This window comes from Astyanax mexicanus, chromosome 23 (genome assembly GCF_023375975.1).
Source record: "Astyanax mexicanus isolate ESR-SI-001 chromosome 23, AstMex3_surface, whole genome shotgun sequence".
NCBI lineage: Eukaryota > Metazoa > Chordata > Actinopteri > Characiformes > Acestrorhamphidae > Astyanax > Astyanax mexicanus.
Genome location: NC_064430.1, coordinates 5,342,501 through 5,357,279, shown reverse-complemented (window position 1 = coordinate 5,357,279; position 14,779 = coordinate 5,342,501). Strand labels below are relative to the sequence as shown.

Sequence of the window (14,779 nt, the reverse complement as noted above, 5' to 3'; positions counted from 1 at the left end):
CTGAATTAAAAATGCCCGTTTTTTAGCGGTGTTTGAGTCGTTCACCCTGCCAAACAAATGGCACAAATTATGAAAAAGATCAGATTTGTTGGGCCTTTTTTACCTGCTGAGTGAATTTAGTGTAAAACAACCTCTAACAGCTACAGTACAGTGATTGTTTTAGACCAGTACAGTTGTGTTGAGAAGATTCTGGAAAACTAGAAGTTAAAGGCAAATCATCAAACAGCCTCCAGCACTACATGTACTGTGTTCCTGTGCTGACCACTTACATTACAGCAAACAGAAGACCAAAGAGCAGACACGGAAATCAGACAGAGCTCGTTCAAGGTGTCGTGGCAAGGACAGCTGTCCTCAGCCCGCTCCTTATCCACTGGGGTTCCCCAAGGTTCGGTACTGGGACCCCTTCTCTTCTCCATATACACCACCTCTCTTGGTCAGGTTGTCCGCTCACACGGATTTTCCTACCATTGCTTTGCTGATGACACCCAGCTATACCTGTCGTTCTCACCTGAAGATCACTCAATCTCTGCATGGATATTGCAGTGTCTCTCTGACATATCCTCATGGATGAAGGAGCATCACCTTCAATTAAATCTCTCAAAGACTGAACTTCTGGTTATACCAGCAAAACCATCTTTTCAACACAACTTCTCTATAAGTATCGACTCTCTCTCTCTCTCACCGACAAAGGTTGCTAGGAACCTGGGTGTTCTGGTTGATGACCAACTCTCCTTCACGCACCATGTGGCCTCAGTTGCTCGGTCCTGCCGCTTTGCGCTCTATAACATCCGAAAAATTAGACCGTTCTTGACGCAACAGGCCACCCAACTCCTGGTGCAAGCGGTCGTCATCTCACGCCTCGACTACTGCAATGCCCTGCTAACTGGCCTCCCGTCCTGTGTAGTAAAACCACTCCAAATGATCCAGAACGCAGCAGCACGTCTGGTCTTCAACCAGCCAAAACGGGCACGTCACCCCGCTGCTCATTGAGCTCCATTGGCTACCAGTTGATGCTCGCATCAAATTCAAAGCTCTTACAATCGCCTACAAGGTGATTAAAAAATATTTAAGAAAAAAAAGTGTTATTCCTCCACATTAATCCCCTGATCTAAACCTGATGAACTGAGATGGTGATTTGAGGTGATTTAATTGGGATGAGCTGGAGCTTCACAGCGTGAAGGAAAGAAAAGCAGCAGCTATTGTTCAGCACCTCCAGGAACTCCTTCCTTCAAGATGCTGAGAAAACTATTCCAGGTGACTCTCCCTCATGAAGACACTGAGATTAAAATCTCACCAAGAGTGTACAGATCTGTCCTCAAAGATAAATGTGCTATAAAATATTAGGATATGCTATTAAAACCCTTTTAAAAGCTGATCTCTGTAAGTTTTGGGATTTAAGGTATTTAGGTACGTCTCTGGTAAGAATGGGTAATTTAGCACCGAGCATGTGGAAGAATCAATTTTAAACTGGGTGGGTGTGATGCGGTCTCCTTTCAGAGCGGATGAATCCGATTCCAGGTTATGTTCAGTCAGAGAGAGAGAGAGAGAGAGAGAGAGCGCTCAGTCAGAAACTTCACTCCTTCGTAGGCCTGGACAATAATTCGATATCGGTATTTATCGCGATAAGAAATGTTTCAATAACGGTGATATCAGTTTTGTGGTATATCGATATGTATTAGAATCACGGACAGGCGTTTTTTACTGGCGTCAGCTCGCCGCAGATCTCAACACATCCGGCCCAGTAGCTGGGCTACGTCAGTGCGTGATGACGTAACCACACAGGCACGTAGCCAAATAGGCTAGGCTAGGCAAGGCTAGGTTAAAATGGCTAGGCTCGGGTCCGCTTCGCTACGCAGCACATATGTCTCGCGCTGGAGCCAAACGGAGCCGGGACGAGCGGATCCAAGGCTAAGGTAGACTCGATTCGGTCGGCCCCGGATCCTCGAGGCCGGCCGCGGGAACGCTCGCGGGTCCGCTCGCTCGGCCGCGGGTCCTCGAGGCCGGCCGCGGGTCCGCTCCCTTGCCGCTTTGCTGCAAATTGTGCCGGAGAGTGCAGCCGACCAGCAGCGGTAATGTTAATACATCTAATCTGTTCCACAACTTCAAGCAACTCCACTACATACAATATTTTTCTTATACTTACTGAAGCACTTTTATAGCTTATGTTGTAACTAAGTTATTCATAGTTGATAAAGCCTGTAGGTTTGTTTATTTGACGGGAAAATCTTGTCGCTTTATTTATAAAGGCTTATTGTATTCTATATCCTAGTTGAAACACTTGTTTTAATCTGTTAAATTTGTTCACAAAGAACAAAAAGCTCTGCCTCTGTTGTAATTTAAAGTTATTTTTATTGGTAATAGTTATATAGGCTTATGTTTGACAGGGATGTCATGTTATTATTTTGCTATATGCAAATAATATTGAGCATTCATTTATTTTGACTACTTTTTATTTCTAAAGTATTACAGTTTTTGTGAAAGGAGGTTTCAATGTCTTAAATTAAATTTTCAGACAGTAGTAGGTACAGATTTCCATTAGATAGATAGATAGATAGATAGATAGATAGATAGATAGATAGATAGATAGATAGATAGATAGATAGATAGATAGATAGATAGATAGATAGATAGATAGATAGATAGATAGATAGATAGATAGATAGATAGATAGATAGATAGATAGATAGATAGATAGATAGATGTGCATATAATGAGGGTATCTGATGCCAGCAATACAAAAAGTGCAAATACACAGTTATATAATAATTTAAATTTGCAGTGCTGCAGGGATTGCAGGGCTTCTTAGCAGTTTTCTGAGGCCTTCAAAGTATTTATATCAATATCGAAATTATATCGTATCGACCGAAATTTAAGGAATATATTGTGATATGAATTTTGGCCATATCGTCCAGCACTACTCCTTCGTTTCTTTGTTTTTACTATGAGTGAATGGAGGAGCTACTGAGCTCTGAGTTTCCCCCCTTCTGAAGTCTCCATTGCTCCACCAGCTGCTCGCGTTCAGTAAAACTGAGCCGGATCCTCTTTTAGAGGCTTTTAAAGTACGTAATTATGCGTAGGGATGGCCATTAGGCCATTAAACACCATATTTTGTCTATTCTATACTCAGAAATGCTTCTGCTTTCAGTTTAGAAACAAAATTATGGGGACTGCCACTTTAACATATTTAAGCATATGAATTTTTAAGTCTAATTTGTAATCTGAACAGTTTTGAGAAATGGAGCTTATATATAATAAAACACAAAGTGAAGGAGTTTCATGTAAATTAGCTATAAGTTGTAAAATGTAAAATGAATAATAATAATATATTAAAAAGAAATGTTTTCATGGGGTGTCCTAAATTCTCCACACGACTTAAAATAAATAAAGCTGTTATTGCATCAGTAGCATCTGACATTTAGCTGCAAACTCAACACATACACATGCACACATGCACACACTCAACCCTCTCTTCCACAGGGAATATACAGAGTGTATAGAGTGAGTCGATCTGAGGGAGAGAAGATCCAGCTGAGTTCCTTTAATAGTGAGTCCTCTTATGCACTGTAATCTTCTGTAGGTGAGAGTAGCCTAAAATAACCTGAGCTACTGCAACACAATCTCTCTCTCTCTCTGGCTATGCCTCACTATTCTTTCTCTACCTCACCCTTTTGTCTCTCTCATCCTCTGCTTCGTTCTCTCTCTCTCTCTCTCTGTTACACATCTGGGTTCATTTCAGTTTAGTTAGCTTTTGTATTTAGTTAAAAAGAAGGGCGAATCTACAACTTCACAGATTTACGCTTTAAAACAAATAATAACAAACACATATTTCTAAATGATGAAAGAAGAAGTAAGAACAGCAGTTCAGACCGATGATTTGTCAGGGTCATATTTTCTCAGACGGAGCCAAATTAGCTTTTTCATTTAAAGCAATACTGAAAATTATTATTTACCAAAAAATCCACTGAGCATAAACTCAGCTCAGAGAGTTCCTACAGTTCAATTCAATTACCGGGTATTACTGACATTCATCTCCCTTTCATTTCATTCATTCGTTTCTTTATTTCTCTCTACAAGTTATTTTTCCTGCACTCTTTCGTGCTCTTATCCGACATTATATCTTTTTCTTTTCACCTCTTCTGCCTGTTCACCTCACTACATACCTCATCCTTCTCTCCATCTCTACTCCTTTATCTCACTTCTCTAGATACCTAAACTTTTCTACATCTCTTCTCCTCTACCTCACCTCTTTATTTGCTCAGTCTTTTTCTTTTTTACATCTCTTCTTGTTCTCACATACTTCCTCTTTACCTCACCAGTCTCCATCACTCATCCTCTACCTCACCTCTCTTTATTCCTCATCATTCTCTCCATCAACTTCACTTCACTTCAATGTCACTTTTCTACAGTATATACCTCATCTTGTTTTCTTCACCTTTCCTCTTCTATTTTCCAATTCTTTCTATCTTTTCCTTTACTGTTCCTCACATCTCTACCTTTTCTTGTTATCGAAACCTTTTTCCTCTTTACCTCACCCCTCTAAATACTTTATCCTTTACTACATTGCTTCTCCTCTACCTCACTTCTCTACATACCTCATCCATCTTTCCATCTCTTCTCCTCTACCTCTCCTCTCTAGATATATAATCTTTTCTTCAGCTCTTCTCCTATACCTCACCTCTCTATATTTTTTTCTCATTCTTTTCCTCGCCTTTCTACCTCTTTTTGTATCTTTCTCCTCTACCTTACCTCTTTATATACCTCATCATTCTCTCCTTTTCCTCTCTTCTATCTCTTTTTTCCAAATCATTGTCTTTTTCTCACATCTATACCTCTTCTTGTTTTTACAACCTCTTTTCCCTGTACCTTACCATCTACATACCTTATTATTCTCTCCACTGGTTCTTCTCTACCCCAACATTCTCTTCATCATTTCTCCTCTACCTCACCCCTCTATATACCTTATTGTTTTCTCCATTGCTTCTTCTCTACCTCATCATTCTCTCCATTGCTTCTTCTCTACCTCATCGTTCTCTCCATTGTTTCCTCTCTACCTCATTATTCTCTTAATCATTTCTCCTCTACCTCATCATTCTCTCCATTGCTTCTTCTCTACCTCATCATTCTCTCCATTGCTTCCTCTCTACCTCATCATTCTCTCCATTGCTTCCTCTCTACCTCATCATTCTCTCCATTGCTTCCTCTCTACCTCATCATTCTCTCCATTGCTTCTTCTCTACCTCATCATTCTCTCCATTGCTTCTTCTCTACCTCATCATTCTCTCCATTGCTTCTTCTCTACCTCATCATTCTCTTCATTGCTTCCTCTCTACCTCACCATTTTCTCCATTGCTTCCTCTCTACCTCATCATTCTCTCCATTGCTTCTTCTCCACCTCATCATTCTCTCCATTGCTTCTTCTCTACCTCATCATTCTCTCCATTGCTTCTTCTCTACCTCATCATTCTCTCCATTGCTTCTTCTCTACCTCATCATTCTCTCCATTGCTTCTTCTCTACCTCATCATTCTCTTCATTGCTTCCTCTCTACCTCACCATTTTCTCCATTGCTTCCTCTCTACCTCATCATTCTCTCCATTGCTTCTTCTCCACCTCATCATTCTCTCCATTGCTTCTTCTCTACCTCATCATTCTCTCCATTGCTTCTTCTCTACCTCATCATTCTCTCCATTGCTTCTTCTCTACCTCATCATTCTCTCCATTGCTTCCTCTCTACATCAACTCTCTGTATACTTTGTGTTGCTCTTAACCTGTTTTATCTCTTTCCCCTCTACCTTTCCATCCCATCTTTCTCTCCACCTCTTTATTTTCTAGGTTTTTCTCTCTCGACTCCACCTTTATTACTTTGTCTATACCTCAGTCTCATTCTCCTCTACTTCACCTTTATACCTCCTATTACCCTCTTTGCCTCTTTTTTATTCTGGCTTTCTCTTTATTTCACCTTGATCTTTCCCCTCCACCTAACCTCCATTCCTCTCTTTCTTTTCCCATCTTTCTCTCTCTGCATATTGTGCACCTTTCTTTGTCTGGCTGTCATCTCTATCATATATCTCTACGTCTTATTCCACCTCATCTCTCGCTCATACACTCATACAGTACATACCCCTATCTTACCTGCCTCAACACACAGCACTGCAGCCAAAGCATCACATCATACAATCAAAGCATTGCAGCTCTGTTTTATTCTCTCTCTCTCTCTCTCTCTCTCATGTTTTCATGCATGCACTATACACACACACACACACATATATATATATTTATATACATGAAAAACAAAATTGTGATATCTGTCAAGGGCAGACAGCTTATCTATGCCCTTCAGTGATGTCAAAATTATATATGTGTGTTAGAGAGAGAGAGAGAGAGAGAGAGAAAGAAAGAGAGAGATAAAGGGAGAAAGAGAGAGAGAGAGAGAGAGAGAGAGAGAGGAAGTGAGTGAGTCTCACAGGTGCTGTTATGGAGGTAATTACTCTCAATTCACATATGGACTGTTCACCAAGGCCTTACTATAGAAAGGCCAAAGCAGGTGTGCACACACACACACACACACACAATTAGGTGGGGGGGAAGTGAGTGAATGAGTGAGAGTAAAAGAGAGAGAAAGACAGGGGGTGAGATAGATGGAAAGATGAAGAGTAAATAACTGACTGAATGAGCGAGTGAGGGGGGGAGAGAGAGAGAGGTGGAAAGAGGGGGGCGGGAGTAATTAAATGACTGAGTGAGTGAGGGAGGAAAGGATGGGCAGAAAGAGAGAGAGAGAGAGGGGGGAGAGCAAGCAAGCGACAGAAACGGGCAGTGAGACAGAAGAGCAGCAAGAGAGAGTGGGAGAGAGAGATGGAGTGGGAGAGTAAGAGAGAGAATAAATGACAGTGAAGGAGTGGGTGAGTGAGAGAGAAAGAGAGAGAGAGAGAGCTCTCTCATCCCCCAGAAATAAAATGAGATAGAGCAAGCCGGCCAAAGAGAGGGAGGGAGAGAGCAAATAGGTGACTGGAAACTGAGAGAGAGAGAGTAGATACAGAGAGAGAAGGAGGAGAGAGAGAGCGAGCGAGAGTAAAATGATTGGGTGAGAGATCGGGAGAGAGAGGAAAAAGAGAGGGAGAGAAAATGACTGAGTGAGAAAAAGAGAGGGAGAGAGAGTAGATACAGAGAGAGAGAATAAATGACTGGGTGAGTAAGGGAGAGTAGATACAGAGAGAGGGAGAGAGAGAGAGAGAGAGAGAGAGAGAGAGAGAGAAAGAGAGAGAATAAGAGAGAGATGAAAAATAAATGATTGGGTGAGAGAGGGAGACAGAGGAGAGAAAAAGAGAGAGAGTAAATAAATGACTGGGTGAGAGATGGAGAGAGAGAGAAGTGAGGGAGAGTAACTACAGAAAGAGTGAGAGCAGGAAAGAGAGAGAGGGAGGAGAGAGAGAATAAATAAATGACTGGGTGAGAGAGGGAGAGAGAGGAGAGAAAAAGAGAGAGAGACTTGTCACCGCCTGAAGGACAGTGAGTAACTCCCCTAATAAACAACTGTTAATATTATTATACTTGATCATTATAATCACTATATTTTTTTTATTATTACTATTGTTATTACTATTGTTGTTTTTACTATTATCATCATTGTTATCATTATTATTATTGTGATTTTTTTATTATTATTATTATTATTATTATTATTATTATTATTATTATTTCTTTAATTAATTGATGTTTATGTTTCATCGTTGTTTCACTATAGGTTCGGTTTTGATATTTGTGTGCTTTGGCAACATTGTTTTTTTTTAAATAGTCATGCTAATAAAGCCAATTTGAATTGAGAGAGAGTTAATAAATGATTGGGTGAGAGATGGAGAGAGAGAGAAGTGAGGGAGAGTAACTACAGAAAGAGTGAGAGCAGGAAAGAGAGAGAGAGAGAGAGAGAGAGAGAGAGAGATAAAAAATAAATTATTGGGTGAGGGTGAAAGAGAGAGAGAGAGAGAGAGAGAAAAAATAAATTATTGGGTGAGGGTGAAAGAGAGAGAGAGAGAGAGAGAGAAAAAATAAATTATTGGGTGAGGGTGAGAGAGAGAGAGAGAGAGAGAGTAAATAAATGACCGGATGAGAGAGCGGGAAAGAGAAAGAGAGAGAGAGAGAGAGAGAGAGAGAGAGAAAGAGAGAGAAAGAGAGAGAGAGAGAAAGAGAGAGAGAGAGAGATTGCTCCCTCCCTGTTTGAGCCGGAGCTATAAATAGCAGTGCAGTCTCTGCCATCTGATGTGTTTTTACAATCGGATGCAGAGTGGGAGTGAAGGCCTGTGTTTCCCTTTGAGTCTCATGAAAGGTACAAACCTCAGCCTTAAACTCAGCTCAACTCTACACACATTAAACACAGATTAAACACAGATTAAACACATGCACTATGTGGACTAAAGTACTGCTATTTCAGTGTTTATTCTGAATTTGGGGGCATTAAAAAGTGGGAAAATCCTGCTTTTGTTGGAGCTACTGTCTCTAATGTACAGAGAAAACTTTCTACAAGATTATGAAGAAGTATTGCTGTGAGGATCTGATTGCAATCAGTAAAAACTCGTTCCTAAAGAACTGGATGAAGCACCAACTATCATTAACCATCATGGTAATACTTCTACGGCTACACAGAAAAATGGGCAAAAGAGTCTTAAAGTTGCCATAATTAAGGAGTTTAGTATTAAGAGACATCATGAAATTAAACATCAATTTGAAAAATCCTAGTTTACAAAACACAGTCAAAGATAAAGATAGTAAGCCAAGTACAATGGTGTGTAAATGAAATAATCAGGAAAAAAGTGAGCGTGGCCCGTGACTTCAAATATATTTCTCCTTCTGGCCCCCAACAAAAAAAGTTTGGACACCCCTGGTCTAAACAGCAATGCATGCATTTTAAAGTAGAATTCATAAGCAGTGTCCACAAACATTTGGACATCAAAATGTCAAAGTTTCAGTAAAATAAAACATAATCAGGCATTTTACACCTTTATTACTGTAATTCTGTAATAGACTACATGGTCGAAAACGATCAGGACATCCCTTCTAATTAGGAATAGTGAGTTCAGCTCTAGGGTGCACCCACCCGTTGCTGAAACAGATGTTAAATTGGGAACACAAGGCTTGTTCAGTTTAACTTCAAACACTGTTATAAACATGAAGGTGTGTTAAATGAGTCTTTTAGTAAAGCCAAAGAAGGTCTACTACAGATTCTAGGGCTGCAACAAATAATCAATTAAAATCGATTAAAATAATTGTTAAAATAGTTGGCAACTAATGAAAAAAAAAAAAAAAAAAAAAAACTCAATTATGCCATATCGTGATAATAGCAATATTCATGAAAGTAGCCGGTTTTGTGTTTGTTTGGCTATTTACCATATTTTTCGCATTGCAAAGCGCACCGGATTATAAGGCACATTATGCAACACTAGTAAGGAACAGGGGTGTTGCCATGATTCCCTTCTAATTTATCAGGTCTTGCCGCTGGGTGGTGTTGGTGGGGGTGGGGGGGTTAATTAAGATAAGTAAAGATGTAAAGCTAAGTTAAGTAAACAAAACTATAATTCTTAAAAAAAAGAATGATAATCTACACAGATTTCTCTCCTGAAACTGTTTGTTTGGGTGAGTTAAGCGCTTTAGTTTATTTACAGTAAGCTTACATTTCCAGATTTCCACTAAGGCTGGTTGCAGCAGCATTAGCAGCTAATCGCTAATGTTAGCCGCAGTTAGTGCTAGTAAATGCCACCCGTTAGTGCTACACCTGAGGAACTGAGGAAGTGTTCTAGTAAGCCAGGGCAACATTAGATAGCGGTTCGTACCATGTAGCTTGTTTTAACATGGTAAACACGTAGACTACAGTCTGATATACTCACCTCTGAACTGTGAAAGGGCTAGTGCTTACTTTACTTGGCAGCTAATGCTAATACTGCTCCAGCAGTGCTTAATACCTGACTGGTAGAATTCGTACATAAGGTGCACCGGATTATAAGGCACACTGATGATTTTTGGCAAAATTAAAAGTTTAGAAGAGCACTTTACAGTGCGAAAAATACGGTAATTTTAGTTTGTTTGTAGTTATATGCATGCATTAAATATGTTGCTTTATTTTTTTTTTGTTACATTATTAGTAGTATTTTATACAAAACATTTCTACGAATGCATGAAACTGTAATATTTATATTGAATTCGTTTTTTTTGCAGAAATATATTCTTAAAATCAATTTTGAAAAATTCTATGTTTTGTCATATCGTCAGTTTTTTTTTTTTTTTTTTTAAATCACAAAAACACCTTGAAATATCATGATATTATTTTATGGCCATATCGCCCAGCCTTATTTGGTCCACAACAGAACTTGTGTGGGTCCAGACTGGTGTCCGCCTATGAGTAACTTTGCACTAGGCTAGGGGTGGGCAATATTATATAGTATACAATATATCGTGACACAGAAATATCATGATATTAAAAATCCATATTGTGATAATAGGGCTGTTCTGTCTTAAAGTAGTCTATTATTTACTGTGAAGCTTTAGGTGTATTTATTGTATAATTGTTTTAGTTTGCAGTTTCTATGCATGCACTAAATATTCTGCAGTATTTTTTGCTGCATTATATTATTTTATGCTATATTATTTATTTTGCCACATTATGATTATACTGTTATACTCTTATACTATATTCCTGAAATTAATTAATTATTTTAGTTTTCCTTTATCGCCAAGTATATCGTTATCGCAAAAATACCCTGAAATGTTGTGATATTATTTTAGAGCCATATCGCCCACCCCTACACTAGGCTTTACCATGATCAACTGAATAAAGGTTTAAAACCCCTCTTGGTGTGTAAATGTGTGTTTTTTCCTTTTTAAAACCCCAGAATTCAGCTGCATGCTGTGTTTTTTCACAGTTTCTGACCATGATCAGACATATTCAGTGAATTTTTGTCTGAGGATGATTCTTGTTGCACGTTCAGAGCAAAGCGGAAAATGAGTACTTTAAGAGCTCCTTCAATTATGCTTTTGTTTTGCTCTTCTTTTGTTTGTGGTTTGTGTGTGCGTGTGTGTGTGTGTGTGTGTGTGTGTGAGTGCACACAGACGTGTGTTTTGTGTTTGCAGGCTCAGAGCAGACAGTTGATTGGGTTAATATGGAGTTGTAGTGTATGATGCAGGAGTTAATGACTATTTTTACGCTGAAAGAGATTAAGTGTGGTCTGGCTGCTGATAGGTCGGTTCAGAGGGGGCTGGAGGTGTGTGTTCGGTGCTCAGTGGGAGAGGTAAGTAGTATTTTAGTTGGCACAGTGTGTGCAGGACTGGCTGTACATATGAAGACTGTACTTATGACCGAGAGAACAGAGTGTGCTGCATCGCCTGCGTCTAGTCTGACAAGATTCTGAAACTTATTCTGGGAGGCATTGTTTGCTTCGGTCAACTCAAGACAAAAAGCTGGTTAATCTGCACTTACTAGTGCATCTCAAAAATGATAATATGATTGAAAAGTTATTTTTAGTAATTTAGTTCAAAATGTTAAATTCATATTTATATGGGAGGTTTCATGGCTAAATTGGAGCAGCCTGGTGGCCAATCTACATTAACTGCACATTGCACCAGTAAGAGCAGAGTGTGAAGGTTCAATTAGCAGGGTAAGAGCACAGTTATACTCTAATTATTACAATGCACACAACATTATGGGTGACATACCAGAGTTCAAAAGAGGACAAATTGTTGGTGCACGTCTTGCTGGCGCATCTGTGACCAAGTCTTTGTGATGCATCAAGAGCCACGGTATCCAGGGTAATGTCAGCATACCACCAAGAAGGACCAACCACATCCAACAGGATTAACTGTGGACGCTGTAAGAGGAAGCTGTCTGAAAGGGATGTTCGGGTGCTAACCCGGATTGTATCCAAAAAACATAAAACCACGGCTGATCAAATCACGGCAGAATTCACAGAGTGATCTATTCTAAGCATTTATTTCTATATTGTTGATGATTATGGCTTACAGCCAATAAAAAACCCAAAAATCAGTGTTTAAGCAGTGTGCCAGGCCTGCTGGAAAATAAAATTCACATCTCCATAAAAGTTGTCAGTAGAGGGAAGCATGAAGTGCAGTGGATCAACACCAGCAGATGACATGTCTCTCCAAACCATCACTGATTGGTGGAAACTTCACACTAGACCTCAAGCAGCTTGGACAGTGTGCCTTTTTGCACTATAAGGCACACTCAAAAACCTCAGTGTAGTGCTGTCGGGTTGCATTTACTAGCGCTAGCAGTTAGCCGCTAATACTAATGCTGCTGCACCTAGCCTTAGTGGAAATCTGGAAATCTAAGCTTACTGTAAATAAACGGAAGTGATTTACTCACCCAAATAAACAGTTTTCAGGAGAGAAATCTGTGTAGATTAACATCCAGCACTTGTTTCACTTTAAAAGTTGTTTTTTTTTGTTTTTAAGAGTTACAATTCTGTTTACTTAGCTAAGCTTTATTTAACTTAGTTAGTGCTGCTGAATTAGAAGGAAAACATGGTGACACCCCTGTTCTTCTTACTAGTGTCGCTTAATGTGCCTTATAATAAGGTGCGACTTATAATGTGAAAAATACAGTACTATTATTCCTATTACTATTATTTTTATTGTTAGCATCTTATAATTGGACTCTTATTCTACTGGCAGTATGTTTCTATTTCTCAGGGAATAGACAAGCTGTGCATTTGTGCACACGTATATATGAATATAATACAGTCTCCAGCATACAATGGGTGTTCCTGTGTTCACGCACGCACAAAGCCTACGTGAGATCATTCATCTTAATGAAAACACTGCTCAGGATGTTGTGTAATCCGTCCATGCATGCTAATAAAAATTCCTTCCAGTCTTTATACCCCCGCGTGAGTGTGTGTGTGTGTGTGTGTGTGTATCCCTAAAGCTCCTACTTCTATGTTCAAACAGTGGCCTCATTTTCATGTCTTACTATTGATTTACTTCATACCCCTTAATTCTGCCATGCAGAGAGAACTCCCCCTCTACCTGACGGCTCATTATTCAACCTGTTGGTGTGGCTCCTGAATATACACTAGATCTGCTTTTTACCAGCAATTATTATAAACCTGCGCACAGGACCCACTCTAAAGCAACATGGTCATTACAGAGAGCTTCAATACTTCCTTATATGGTCATGTTTTCTGGTTTAGTGTGAGTGTATCTCACTGTGAAAAGGCTTATTAGTGTATATAGACGACTGCTATAAACAACAAGATTTACATTAAGCTTCATAAACTAGGGGTTCGCCAAATATCTGCAAAAGATCTGTCCAAAAATGGTAATATACAGTATTGTGCAAATGTGCAAATGCTCAGTAAAACACATTACAGCATTACAATAAATACAAACAGCAATTATACAAAATGGCAAAAAGTTATTTATAGTTTTCATTATACTAATCAACACCTGGTTTGGTAAATTTTTGGTAAATTTGGTAAATCAGGTGAGCTGCTGACGGAACTGAACATAATATACACATGCTGTCTTAGGAGACGTGTATAAGCTTTGTTCTTCAGTTTGGCTCAAAGGATATACTGTAACATACTTAGTTAAAAATTTCCTTGTTACATTTTACTTTGTTTATGTTTATCTGCATCTGTTCAAATCATATGTGGGGCTTTTTTTTTTTAGATAAAAACACTCATATTGCTGAGATAAATGGATTAGTGTAATTTGCTTTGGTGCCTAAAACTTTTGCACAATACTATATATATATATAATGTTGTTTGTGTGTGAGTAATTTTAACTGTTTCACTGTTATAGTTGATTTGATTAATTTATTTATTATGATTTTTTGACATATTTTTAAGTTATTTTGGAGTTTTTTTAGTTAACCTTTTGAATTTTGGTTTGTTTAAGGGTTAATTTATACTTCTTTTTATAGTTTCTTTTATTGTTTTTAGTTATAGCTTTTTTTTTACTCCTTTATGTTCTTAGTTTTATTTATTCACCTGTAGATGCATTCTTATAATTTTATTACTTTTGATTTTCTGATTTCTGCAAAATTCTTATTTTTATTTTATTTGTTTTATATCCTTTTAAAAAAATGTATCTTCTGTGTCTTCTCTGCCCTCTATGTATTTTGGGTTTACATAAGAGGTTTATTGATTGATTTAATTGAATTGACTAGTAAAAATGAACGGTCATAAAAGCAAGGGATTTGAAGGATTTTTAAGGGTGTTTTTACACCTAAAAATCTAAACCAAGGTTCCTGTTTTTGTTGATCTGAGACAAAAAAAGCTATAGTAAAAAAACTTTAAGTCTTTAAGTCTGAGCAAATTGTGTTTCATTGGTGCAGACAGTGGCTCTACTGCAGCTTTTACATCTGTTCTTTTATTTCTCTTTTCACTAAAATCCCAAAACTAAAATCCAATAATGTATTTAGTTTTAGCATTAAGTTCAGTCCTGATCACACAGCCTAAGCTCCTCATTCATATACAGAATATGGAAATACTGATCACGGTCACTCGTCCAGAATTTTCATATCAGCGCTGTTCTAACCTCGCCTTATTCACCACCCGAGTTCAATTATAGAAGCATTTAAATCCTGACTGAAGAGGCCGTCCCTCCCAGGGTAAATGACATTGATTGAGATAATGAGTAATATATGCATGGAGAGCTAATAGCTCTAACGAGAACAGAATAATGAGGATAATGATTAGAAAAAATTAAACATGCAGAGCTGAGACAAAAAAAATAAAACGTAGGGGAGAGAGAGAGAGAGAGAGAGAGAGAGAGAG

The 14,779-nt window shown here is 38.5% G+C and overlaps 1 protein-coding gene and 1 long non-coding RNA gene across 9 annotated transcripts in view; both read right to left on the bottom strand.

Annotated features, from left to right (window-relative positions):
* pias1a (protein inhibitor of activated STAT, 1a) overlaps positions 1 to 14,779 on the bottom strand; it is a 77,870-nt gene that overhangs the window by 26,740 nt on the left and 36,351 nt on the right. The window lies entirely within an intron of this gene.
* On the bottom strand, positions 2,144 to 6,219 carry LOC125787149 (uncharacterized). Of its 8 annotated transcripts, none has more exons than XR_007429077.1 (4): positions 5,610 to 6,219; positions 5,393 to 5,516; positions 5,238 to 5,299; positions 2,144 to 5,175 (listed from the first exon to the last, which is right to left on the bottom strand). It is a non-coding gene; the product is annotated as an uncharacterized LOC125787149 (long non-coding RNA). The 8 variants fall into 8 exon arrangements; XR_007429083.1 differs by having other exon boundaries at positions 2,144 to 5,144; XR_007429081.1 differs by having other exon boundaries at positions 5,269 to 5,299.